The sequence below is a fragment of the Artemia sp. Qi Xiang Cuo genome, chromosome 8 (assembly GCF_049724085.1).
Source record: "Artemia sp. Qi Xiang Cuo chromosome 8, ASM4972408v1, whole genome shotgun sequence".
Lineage (NCBI taxonomy): Eukaryota > Metazoa > Arthropoda > Branchiopoda > Anostraca > Artemiidae > Artemia > Artemia sp. Qi Xiang Cuo.
In genome coordinates, this window is record NC_142801.1 from 79064550 (window position 1) to 79077697 (window position 13148).

The window sequence follows — 13148 nt, forward strand, 5'->3', positions numbered from 1 at the left end:
TTTCCACCTTCCTTAAAAAAGAGTGTCAATAACTATTTTGCTAGTTATCGTGTTTCCAAAAGCTAATTGAAAATTGGCACTAAAAGTTAATAGACTCATTTAATAATTAGAAGCATTGCTAGGGATATTCGTTGATGAATTGTGAATGTAGAATTCAAAAAATCAACTGAGGGGTAAAAATAATATTTCCATTTTTGTATATAGGCTAAAATTTTGCATTAAAGGAACAACTGCGGTTTTCTAGTTTACTTTACAGATTGTATTGCATCCTATGCTTATATGAACCCAGAATCAGCCCAGCAAATGCTTGACGAAGTTGCATATTTCTCAGCCTATCTTGGCATTTGGATAAACTCAATGAAAACGAAAGTTCTTGACCTGAACGTCATAATAGATTATCAACTCATCCTTTTTTTTTAAACCTTAAACCCTATATTTGTTTCTCAACTCCCCTTTTATTACTAATATTTTTTTTTTAACAACACATACTTGCCCACCAAGACACAAAAACTATTCCCTTCTACTTTAGACCAAACACGTCCTCAATTGTCTTACAATTCATAATCCTTATCCTTTTCCATACTGTTTCAAAATGATTTACCACATCATAATCTTCCTTCTGCTTTTCTTTTTGCTTTCACGTGTAATAACAAAAAAGCGATACTATATACACTATTGTTCTTATATAGGCCTCATCATCTACTTTTAGGTACACAGTTTTCTCGATATTAACTTCATCTTCTTCACATGTAACAGTTGCCAATAAATTCCTCAGTCCTGCTACATTTGTTTCTTGTTTTTGACATTCTAACATTAAGTGTCATTGCGTTTCTAGTTTTTTCTTGCATAGCTTTACATATTCCATTACTACCATTCATATTCATCTTTACTTTTGACTTTTCTGTGGGTAATAAATTATGCATAAAGAAAACATATGTTCTTTAACTTTTGGCGGCAACATGCATTTTCTAGTAGTATGAAACTTTTGTCCACCTCTTCTTCACAATAACTACCATTTCCAATTTTTTTTTTAGTGGAGGACGCTGATTCTTTTTTTCAAAATATTCCTTAAGTTTTTCGTTGTCAATTTTCCCACGTATCTCAGGAAACATTTCTAATCTTTCTATTTCATAAATTTCTTAGTATGCTTGATTATATTTTGCATATTTAACAGCCTATCTTGGCCTTTGGATAAACTCAATGAAAACGAAAGTTCTTGACCTGAACGTCATAATAGATTATCAACTCATCCTTTTTTTTAACCTTAAACCCTATATTTTTTTCTCAACTCTCCTTTTATTACTAATATTTTTTTTTAACAACACAAACTTGCCCACCAAGACACAAAAACTATTCCCTTCTACTTTAGACCAAACACGTCCTCAATTGTCTTACAATTCATAATCCTTATCCTTTTCCAATCTGTTTCCACAAGATTTATCACATCATAATCTTCCTTTTGCTTTTCTTTTCGCTTTCACGTGTAATAACAAAAAAACAATACTATATACACTATTGTTCTTATATAGGCCTCATCATCTACTTTTAGGTACACAGCTTTCTCGAAATTAACTTCATTTTCTTTACATGTAACAGTTGCCAATAAATTCCTCAGTCCTGCTACATTTGTTTCTTGTTTTTCACATTCTAACATTAAGTGGCATTGTGTTTCTAGTTTTTTCTTGCATAGCTTACATATTCCATTACTACCATTCATATTCATCTTTACTTTCGACTCTTCTGTGGGTAATATATTATGCATAAAGAAAACATATGTTCATTAACTTTTGGTGGCAACAGTCAATTTTCTAGTAGTATGAGACTTTTGTCCACCTCTTCTTCACTATAACTACAATTTTCAATTATTTTTAATGGAGGAAGCTGCTTCTTTTTTTCAAAATATTCCTTAAGTTTTTCTTTGTCAATTTTCCCACGTATCTCAGGCAACATTTCTAATTTTTCTATTTCATAAATTTCTTCAATGCTTGATTATATTTTGGAGGATATTTCTTTTCTTTTCCATTTTTCATACCAAGCACTTGTTGGTGATTCTTGTTTCCTCATCACTCGTTCCAACATTGTCCTAATGAAAAGTTATTGCATCTTACATTACACATGTATGACCTGAAGGCCTCCATGATTTCTACATATTTTCAATTTTCAGTTCAATTTATTAAATACTACAATAATTACATAAATAGACTGTTATTAATGAACATAAATAGTTCATTACATAAATGAACATACTGTCTGTTTTCAATTTAGGTGGAAAATTTCATTCCATATGTACTGGTAAATTGCACTAACAATTTGCTTTAGATGTGTCTTTTTGGGTTGTGAAACAAAGGATAGATACCATAAAACTGGGCAAGGATAAGTATTCACATACTGGGCCTTCTGGTGAAGTCAGACCTCTTCCATATCCTTGTCTAAGGGCGGTTTTGAATTTCGATATTATATTTATCTAATTTCCACTTTCTGTTTTGCTCCAACTTCTTTGAAAAAACATACCCAATATCTAAATTTTTTCCTTCCTCGGGATCCCCTGACACACCTCTTCTACTTCGTCTCCCAATAATAGCATTTCACACTTATTTCTATTGAGCTGTAGCTTGAAGATGTCACTGTATTTATCTATGCACTGAACGACCACTTTGAAACCATCTTCAGTTTCTGTGTACGTCGTCAGATCATCTACAAGACTGTTCAACTTCATTGCCACATTTTCTATTATAATGCAATTTATTCTCTTTTCTAGATATTTAAGTAACGGGTCAAAATATAGTTCAAACAGTAAAAGATTCAGCGGGCATCTTTGGCGCACTCTAGTTTCTGCTTCAAATTCTCCCGTAATATCGCTATTCACACAAATTACTTGTACTATTTTTCCAATTATCCTATTTATCCATTTTATGAATGTTTCGTGGAAACCGTAGTAACTCATGATCAAAACTAGAATTTTGTTTTCTTATTTTATCGAAGACCTTTTTAATATCATAACTCATTATCCTGTACTTTATTTTCTTTTTTTTTCATACTTTATTTTCTTTTTTTCCTTTCGACTTCCTGCTTGTATTATTACATCTCTTATATTAGCCAATCCATCTCTTGTCTTACGGTTCTCTAGTCCTCCTTTTTGGTTTACACTTAGTATGGATGGTAGCAGCATTTTTAGACGGTTTGCTAATACTTTAGACATAATTCTGTAATCGTAATCTGTGATATTAACTGGTCTCCAGTTGTTGAGGTCTTCAGGGCTATCTTTTTTCGGTATCACTTTCATCATCCCTAAACACTGTATCTTGATATCATCGTTATTTAGTAATTCATTAAAAATATCTGCCAGATGTTCGGCGATTTCTTTGACATGTGTCTTATAAAATTCGTAAGGTATTCCATCGAGTCCTGGTGTTTTATTGTTATTATTCCCCATTATAGCTTTTTTTATTTCTTCTTTTGTTAATTTCGCCGTTAGTATATATTTTCTTCCTCTGTCATTTGATTATAATCAATCTTTCAAAAGAATTCGTCCGCTCTCTCCTTTTCTTCTTCTGTCTCTCTTGTAAATACAATTTTCAAGAAGGATTTCACTTCTTCCATGATATCTTCCATTTTCCAAGTTGTTTCCCCGTTTTTCTTTTTAACTCTTTTAAGATTAGTTTCTTTTGCTTGCTTTTTCTCCTTGCAAATAAGTGTTGTTGTTAGTTGTTTATTCCTTATCCGGTCCTAGCATTTTGTTCTTATCCTATAGACTTCTGCCTTCTTTTGTTCTTTTTCTCTTATTTCTAATAGAGTCCGGAAGTATAGTTATTTGAATTTCTCCCTTCATTTATCTCTCTTCTTTAGTTCATAAGACATTCTATAAAGAAATTTCAGATACCCACCACTAGTTTTTGATAATTCTAGTGAAATTGTCTTAACCTCTTTCGTAATTGTGGAATTCCTCGTCTGCTTCCAGTATTTGGGTAGTAGCATGGAATGTCTTTCCTTCATCGATTTCAATATCTTCCCTATCTTTGTCTTCCATTCATCACTTCTTAAGACTGCAGTATTCATTTTCTATGTACATTTCTTTCTTCTTCCTTGTGTTTTTTCATTTTTGTTTGTCACTAACACTGCATTGTGGCCCGTGAAAGAAACTATCTTGTGTTTCTGTGTTTGCCATACTTTGTAACAGTACTTTTGATGCATAAACTCTGTCAAGTCTTGCTCCACCTCCATGTTTTCCTACCCAGTTTATTCTTGTAAAGCTGTTTATATTCTTAAGTTCCTCCCTGATATCTACCAGTTCCAGTCCATTTATTAGCTCAACCAATACTCTGAAAATATTCTCTTCTCGAGCTATGGCATCCTTCTTACTTGTTACACAGTTAAAATCTCCAAGTAATATTAATTCATCAGTATTTTTGGGAATAAATGCTGCAATATCTTGCGGGAAGAATTTCTCTCCGTTTTTCGTATTTTGGGATGCGGATGGCGCATAAACATTGATAATGTTCTTCTATTTATCACACAACTGATAATTCTTCCTTCTTCGCCGATTCTGACATTTTTTGGCTCAAACTGACGTTTATATGCCACTGCTACATTACCGCCACCAATGCAAGTGTTTGTTAAGTATTTGTATTTGGGTTCTACACTTTTTAAATTATCAGTATCACTTTCTTGTACAAAAGCTAATTCTATACTTTCTGTCATCAGAAAGTCTCTTAAAAGCTGTTGCCTCTTTCTGTGCTTCAGTCCATTTACATTTAAACTTATAAGTTTTTTGGATCCAATTCTAATCTCGCTTCATTCTCCTCTTCTTCACCAGTTTTCGGTTTCTTGTTCTCTTTTTCTGAGCCCCTAGATGATGTTGACGAATTCATTTCTACTTTTACCACGTTCACCTATGTATTATCCACGTACTCGTCCACCGTCAGCACAGGTGTAATTCTATTCAGCATAGCTTCCATATTTTCGATGTGTTTCAACGTTCCATATTCTTTTTCTTTTTCTTCGTTTTTCTTAAACAGTCTGTCTTTATTTCTTTTCATCCCCCTTGTTGAGATTCCTGGTGTAGATTGGCTAGGAGGTCACATATCTGTTATCTCTTCTTCTGTTTCACTATCTTTGTCGCTTACCGTTGTGTTAGCTGTCTTCCTTTTAGTTTTTTTCCTTATTTCTTTCTTCGTAGCCTCTATGTTTTCTGTCTCAGTTTTCTGATTCTTTTCTAGTTCCAGTCTCATTTTCTGCAATTCTTGCTCTACTTTTGTTCAGTTTTTCTTTCATCATTGCTTAAGTCTTTATCCACCTCTTAATCTTTTCGCTTTACCTGTTGTGTCAAGGATGGACATGACACATAATCATCCAGTCCGACTATCTGCCGTTCTTTTGCCTTGATTTTTGGCTGATTTTTTTATCTTTGGCTTTGATCTTACCATACTCGAAATCGTAGTTCATCCACCAAAACGAAAGATGGACTGTGCATAGTTATTTTCATTTTCGCTGTAAATCTTGTTTTTGACGTTTCTATTTATTCACCTCCCTAGTAAACATCCCTTTTACACCGTAGCACCATACAGTATTCAGTCAATGCTTTTTGCACTATTGACCCTTCCATCTCAAAGGGTAATCCTTCAATTTTAACGTAGTTAGGTCTATCTTCACAGCTTTCAATAATTATATGTTTTACTTCTCCACCTGTCGTTGCGAATGGTAGCATTCCGTTTCTTCTTTGGTCCAAAACTTCTCAAGTTCTTCACAGTTTGCAAATTTAACAAAAATTGTTTTCTTGAACTTCAAACCTGACGAATCTATGCCTATGATATTTTTTTCGTAAACCTTTCTGTTTCATCCACCTATGAATCTCAAGTTCAGTTGACAGGTCTTCATCTGTAAATGGGGCGAAACTCATAAATGCTGTAATGTTTCGCATATACTTCAACGTTTTCCCCTCTTTTCCTATAATTCCTGGTACACTCTTTTTTTCTCCTTTTTCACAATGCATTAAACATGAGTAATTTAGACTAAGAGAGTAAAATAGCACTCACATACGAAAGCAAAGCAAACAACAAAATAATATTAAATAAATATCAACACCACCACTAAAAAACTTCAAAAAAAAAAAAAAAAACAAATTAAACTAATTAACAGATTAATTACCTCTATTTAAGCCTTCCAGAAGCTATGCTTTAATTCAACACTCTTTGCACGCTACCTAGCGATCAACTCATCCTTTATGGCCTCCCGCTTGAAAAAGTTCACAGCTTCATTTATCTGGGACCTGAAAATGATTCGAGAGGAGGATACAATCAAGATGTCAACAAAAGAATATCTGGCGCTGAAGAAGTCTTTGCTCAACTCAGCAAGCATCTTTGGACTCGTCAAAAAATTACCTTAAGAATAAAGATAAGCATTTATAAGTCGACAGTGAGAGCAGTTCTTCTGTATGGTGTCGAATCCTGGCTAATCAAAGCAACTGAGGGGCGCGCTCTGGAAGTCTTCGACCACTCTTGCTTGCGTTCAATCTTGCGCACCCGGTTTTCAGACCACATCTCTAATGACAAAATCCACCGACGTTGTTACAACATCAACAGATTCAGGCATCATCAAGCTCCACTGGCTTGGACACACTTTACTTCACTCTAACGATTGCCTCATTAAACGAACACTGCTCGCTGAATCCCTACCAACATGGCGTAGAACACAAGGAGGACAGTTTAAAAATTGGTAGACGCTAGTTAAACAAGACTTGGAGCCAGCTGAAGATTTTTTCAAATTTGGAAGTAATTGGGACAAATACTGGCTGAGGTTTGCCGAAGAACTGGCACAAGACCGCTCATCGTGGGAGACTATCATTCAGAAGCTCTGTTTAGATGCCAGGTGAGGTGGAAGAAACCTGGTCCTGCTGCAAGTAAGTAGTAGTAAAGAGTAAATAAAAAGTAAATAATTAAGTGAATATGAGTTTTCAAATTACCTGTAATATCTCGGCAATGGTTTGGAAATCGAGTTGAAATTTTCAAGGAGTTTCAGAGGGGGAAATGGTCCCGTGGACCTCAAATTTTGAGGTAGAGATAGGCAGAGGTCAATGTAAAGACATTATATGCATCCTGGTGATAGAATTACATATCTGCGATATCCCAGGAACCGCTAGAGGAATGAAGTTGAAACTTCCAAGTACTGTTTGAATAAAGAAGGAGGAGGGTGGGCAAGAGAATTTCAAATTTGGTGCTGGTGGGAGCAGCTAACCAATTTTTGTTTATCATCTACCAACAAAATTTTGCACAACAAGATCCCATGAGACTTATAATTCAAATACAATTAAGAAACAAAGTAAATCGCAAGACCCTATGCCTTGATAAATTATAAGAATGGCGTATTTACAATATTTCGGAAAAGGCTTCGGTCTTAAGTTGAAACTTCCACAGGTTACTAAGCAAAGGGGAGGGGACAGGGAGCAAGTGGACACTGAACCATGACTTGTTGGAGAGGGTACAGATAAATCAAAAGGCCTTATGGGCATCCAGGCCTTTAAAACACGATCTTAATATCTTAACCAGATCCAGGAATAGAGTAAATTTTTTAGTTAATATACAAAAAGAAAGGAGAAGGGCCAGGGCAGGATGGTTCGAACTAGGGAGGGGGGTGAGATGGGTCGAAGGAGGGAAGGGGTGACTCACTCCCCCCTCCCCTTAACTTTCCCAGTATCGTATAAGTCGTTTATTTTGACCTCATTGAGATCCCAGGTGCTCAATTCTGAGACAGTCTAAGATGTATTTCCTTCTCCTGGAAAGATTTTTGCGTTTTCAAACTTCTCGGCAAAGAATTAGCTGATTTTGACAAAACTTAGCTTCAATTTTGTGCGGTAATTGTGTTTTGTTTTTATTATAGCCTTCTGAGGTTTATATTAAATTGTTTTCTTTTTTTTGTTTTTTTTATTTGTTTGGTTATCCCTCCTCCATATCATGCTGTGCCATTTGGAGGTAATGTGTTTATGTTCAGTTTTTTGTCAATGATTGATATTAAATAAATTAAATAGATTGTAGATACCGAATTCGCTTGTAAATGGAACAGAGTCGTTGTATTTTATCGATTTGTTTTAATTTTCTAAATCCGTTTTTCAATAGAATAGTTTAAATTAAACCGGGTTTAAGGGGATCGGACGGGTAGCAACTCATGCCTTAAAAACATGCTCATGTTCACATGTGATTTGTTTTTGTCTGGTCGTTCAGATCTAGTCCCTACTTTTTTTTAAGTCATTTAAATCGTTTATGTTGCTCTTATCAAGTTCCCAGGAGCTCAATTCAGTCAGAAACAGTCTATGTTGCATTTTCCTTCTCCTGAAAAGATTTTGGGATTTTCAGACTTCTCAGTAGACAAAATGGTAGATTTTAGCATTGCTTAGCTTCGGTCGTAGATACCGAAAACTGAATTTGCATGTAAACAAAATAAAGTCGTTTTATTTTATTGTTTGATTCTTCTTTTTAATAATTTAAGATTTAAACCGAGTCGTTTAAATTAAACCCGGTTTAAAGGTTTAAATCTGTTTATGCTCGCATATGATTTATATCTGTCTGATGGTACAGTAGTTTGGGAAAATTCAACTGAATCATGATAAGATAATATGAACAAACCAAAAGCAAGAGACAAGGTTACGCGCACAGATTGTCGGTAAAACTTCGACTTCGAGTGGAAAAGAAGGCAAGGAGTTTCTAAGCCCAATGGGAAAGTAATTTAGAATTCAAAGAAAAGGAGCCTACGAGACCCTTTCAAAACAAGTATACACAGGGAAGTAAAAAACAAACTTGATTACAGTACGAGGTTGAGACAGACATAACGCTTGAGAAGGACAAGCAAGACTTGGTCGTGTACCTAGAACTTTTTCCCCCGGAAAGAAGTGCTTTTGAAGACGCTGGGATAGCTCATTCAAGTCGGAAGGAAAGTTTTTGCCTGGGACGAAAGTAATGAACAATGTCATTACTTCTGACGAACACTTCTTTACGGTAATTTTGATGTCACGTCATCGATCAATGCAGATTATGAGAAACAGTCAAATATAGGGCAAGATGTTTCCGATCAAAGACCCAACAACGCATTACTTGCTCATGTTACAATTTCGAACACATTATATCCTCAATTGTTGATACCCATGACATTGTCAAGACTGTCCGGTAAAGTTTTATATTGAATGCAAGAGACATATTTGTGGAAATACAATCTACATCATCTTCTGTGTTTGAGCTACGTAAAGAGTCAACAGTCGAATTCACTGAAGAACTTTTTAACATTTCAACACTTAGTGGAGTTGTTGTTGAAAGTGGCAGTGACGATTTTGAAGTATAGTTCACAAGGGACCAGGAATAAGTAGGCCAATCTCAAGCGAAAACCAGAGGAAGCACCTAATTTCATGGTGTCCTAATCAACCAAAGCTGAGTGCATTCCCAGTTGATCCTTCAATACAAAAAATGAAACAGTGGCGTTTTCATTCGGGATTGTATAAGGATTACCAGTTCTAATAATACAATATCGAGAAAGATGCTGCCTTCTGCTTCTTATGTTTTCTGTTCTCTAATGGTCCCAGGAGCGACCTATTTGACAAAAACTTAGACAGAAGCCGGTCTGCGGCAATGGCACAAAATGAAGAGCAACTTAAAGGCAGAGAAAGAAAAACTGGCAAGTAATTTTTCTTCCGAGTTACAAAAAGGAGCTTTGTCCTATTTTTGTCACTTCATTAATAACAGCAGTTATATGGATTTCTTAATTGATTAATCAAAAAAACTTTTTCAACAAAAAAAATTTTGAAAAAATAGTAAAAAACTCCATTAAACCAAAATGAACAAAAATAGAATCAAATAATCTACCGATCACACAACTACCACAATTCAGTGTCAATAAATAAATGAAACCTAAAACAAACAGAAATTAAAATAAATCAAACTCAAAACGAGCAGAAATTAATAATAGCAGGGTTGTAAACCCCAAGCTTTCTAAAAGCCAGAATGTAGTTTGTACTTTACAGAAAAAAATTCAAATGAATTTACTGAAAAAAATCTGCATTGTCAGTCTAATGTACATATGCTGATATTTATTCCTTGAAATCTTAACTGATTTTTGATTTCTTAAAGTTAGAAAAGTGATAGTATTTAAAAAAAAATTCCAGTAAAGTAAAAATTATATTTTGGCTTTTAGAAAGCTTGGTGTTTAGAACCCTACTCATATTAATTTCTGCTCGTTTTGAGTTTGGCTCTTATTCATTTTAATTTCTGTTTGTTTTGGGTTTCATAGCCCTTTCAATTTCCAATCGAATCGAAGACCTTTTTGAAGTTTTTACGACAACGCTTTCTATAAAAACATTATATGCCCCGGGGGATAACTTACAACCCTTGCCCTGGGGGCTGTAGGGGGGGGTGTCATCCTCAAAGACCTAATTTCCAGAACTTTCAACTAAGTTGATGAAAATGGCTATCTCAAAAATTTGATTGGATATGCTTGGGGAGAAGATGGGCGTGAGAGGGGGGTTAGGTACCCTCTAATCACTTTCTACTATTCAAAATGGCACTAGCCCTTTGAATTTCCAATCGAATGAGCCCTTTTTCAAATTTCTACGACAAAGATTTAAAAAAAAATTTAAATGCCCCCAGGGCATATAAATATGCCCTGCCCTGAAGGGTTATAAATAACCCTTGCGCTGAAGATTGTGGGAGAGTGTCTGGCTCAAAGATCTAATTTTCAGAACTTTCAACTACGTTGAACAAAACGGCTATCTCAATATTGTGGTTGGATGTGTTTGGGAAAATGGGGGGCGTGGAAGGGGCGTTAGTTGCCCTCCAATCACGTTCGGCTTTTAAAAAGGGCACTACCCATTCAATTTACAATCGAATAAGCCCTTGAAGTTTCTACGACAAAGCTTTATATAAAAACCTTATATGCCCCCAGGGCATAACTTACAACCCTTGCCCTGAAGGCTGTGGGGGGGGGGGGGTGTCATCCTCAAACACCTAATTTCCAGAACTTTCAACTACGTTGAAGAAAATGACTATCTCAAACTTTTGATTGAATATGTTTGGGGAAAAGGAGGGCATGAGAGGGGGGTTAGTTGCCCACCCATCACTTTTGACTATTAAGAAGGGCACTAGCCCTTTGAATTTCCAATCGAATGAGCCCTTTTTCAAGTTTTACGACAAAGCTTTCAATAAAAACCTTATATACCCCCAGGGCATAATTTACAACCCTTACCCCGAGCTGTGAGCTGTGAGGTCTGTGAGGGGAGTGTTCTCCCCAAAGACATAATTTCCAGATCTTTCAACTACATTGAACAAAATGGCTATCTCAAAATTTTGATTGGATGTGTTTGGGGAAACAATGTGTGTGGAAGGTGTGTTAGTTGCCCTCCAATCACTTTCGACTATTAAAAAGGGCACATGCCCTTCCAATCTCCAACCGAATGAGCCCTTTTCGAAGGTTCTACGACAACTTCTTTGATACGAAGTGCCCTGGTCTAAAACCAAAAAAAATAAATAAAAATACATTGTGACAGCATCGTTCTTTACTTTGGCAGCGCTATTCCGCTGCCTATGATAGAAGCACTCGAACAAAGATTTTGCAGTAAGCAAAAGGTCGAAGAGACAAACAGAAATTTTTTTCGACGTTACAGGGACCCTAGCAAGACAGGGCATTGGCTTTAGGATAACTGAAGAACAAAACGGTAACTTGGTTCAAATTGTTCAACTTGTGTAGCTCTTGTAGCTCTAGATACCCGATATAGACCATACAAATTTACCTATTAACCAACATTTTCTCAGGAGGAGTTCATTAAATTTCTTTCAGTTGAAGTTAGGGAGAAGATCCTCGACGAAATCTTGGATTCAGAATTTTATTTTGTGATACGATACCCAATGATTCACATTCTGATAAGCTTGAGGGTGCAATTCAAAATACCAGCTTGGAAGGAACACCTAGAAAAAGACTATTAGATGTTAGCAAGGCTAATGACGAAATCGGGTAGAATATGGCAGAAAGAATAATAGGAAAATTATCAAGGAGAGTAATTTCTTTGGATAAACTAGCTTTCCAGTCGTATGACTATGGAAGTGCGATGTCTGGCCAAATTCATGGAGCCCAGCAGGAAATATCTGAACTTTTTGATCGTCGTGTGCCTTATATTCCCTGACTGTCTCACAGACCAACAACTGTTATAGAACGTGGTGGCAATTCATCTCTTTGGAAAGTTGAGCTTTTGAATATCCTTGACGAAATATACGTACTCTTCTCTTCATCTACAAATCATTTTGCTACCTGTAAAGAAAAACCTTTAGTTTTTCCTGTTAGTTGTCTTCCAATCACTTTCGACTAATAAAAAGGGCACTAGCGATTCAATTTCCAATTGAATGTGCCCTTTTTGAAGTTTCTAAGACAACACTTTATATAAATTCCTTAAATGCCCTCAGGGCATAACTTACAACCCTTGCCCTGAGGGCTGTGGGGAGGGGGGTTGTCATCCTCAAAGACCTAATTTCCAGAACTTTCAACTATGTTGAAAAAAATGGCTATCTCATAATTTTAAGTGGATACGTTTGGGGAAAAGGTCGGCGTGAGAGGGGGGTTAGTTGCCTTCCAATCCCTTTCTATTATTAAAAGATGCACTAGTCCTTTCAATTTACAATCGAATAATCCCTTTTTCAAGTTCTTAAGACACCGCGTCCAGTAAAAAACCCCATATGCCCCTAGGGCATAACTTACAACCCTTACCCTGGCTGTGGGGGGAGTTTCCTCCTCAAAGACATAATTAGCAGATCACTCAACTGCGTTGAACAAAATGGCTACCTCAAAATTTCAATTGGATGTGTTTGGGGAATTGGTGGGCGTGGAAGGGGCGTTAGTTGCCTTCCAATCACTTTCAACTATTAAAAAGGGCACAAGCCCTTCCAATTCCCAATCGAATGAGCCCTTTTCGAAGTTTCTACGACAACTCCTTTGATACAAAGTGCCCTGGTCTAAAACCAAAAAAAAAAAGAAATAACGAATAGATTGTGCCTACATCGTTCTTTACCTAGGCAGCGCTATTGCGCTGCCTATGATAGAAGCACTCGAACAAAGGTTTTGCAGCAAGCAAAAGGTGAACAGACAAACAGAAATTTTTTTCCATGTCGCAGGAATTCTAGCAAGAC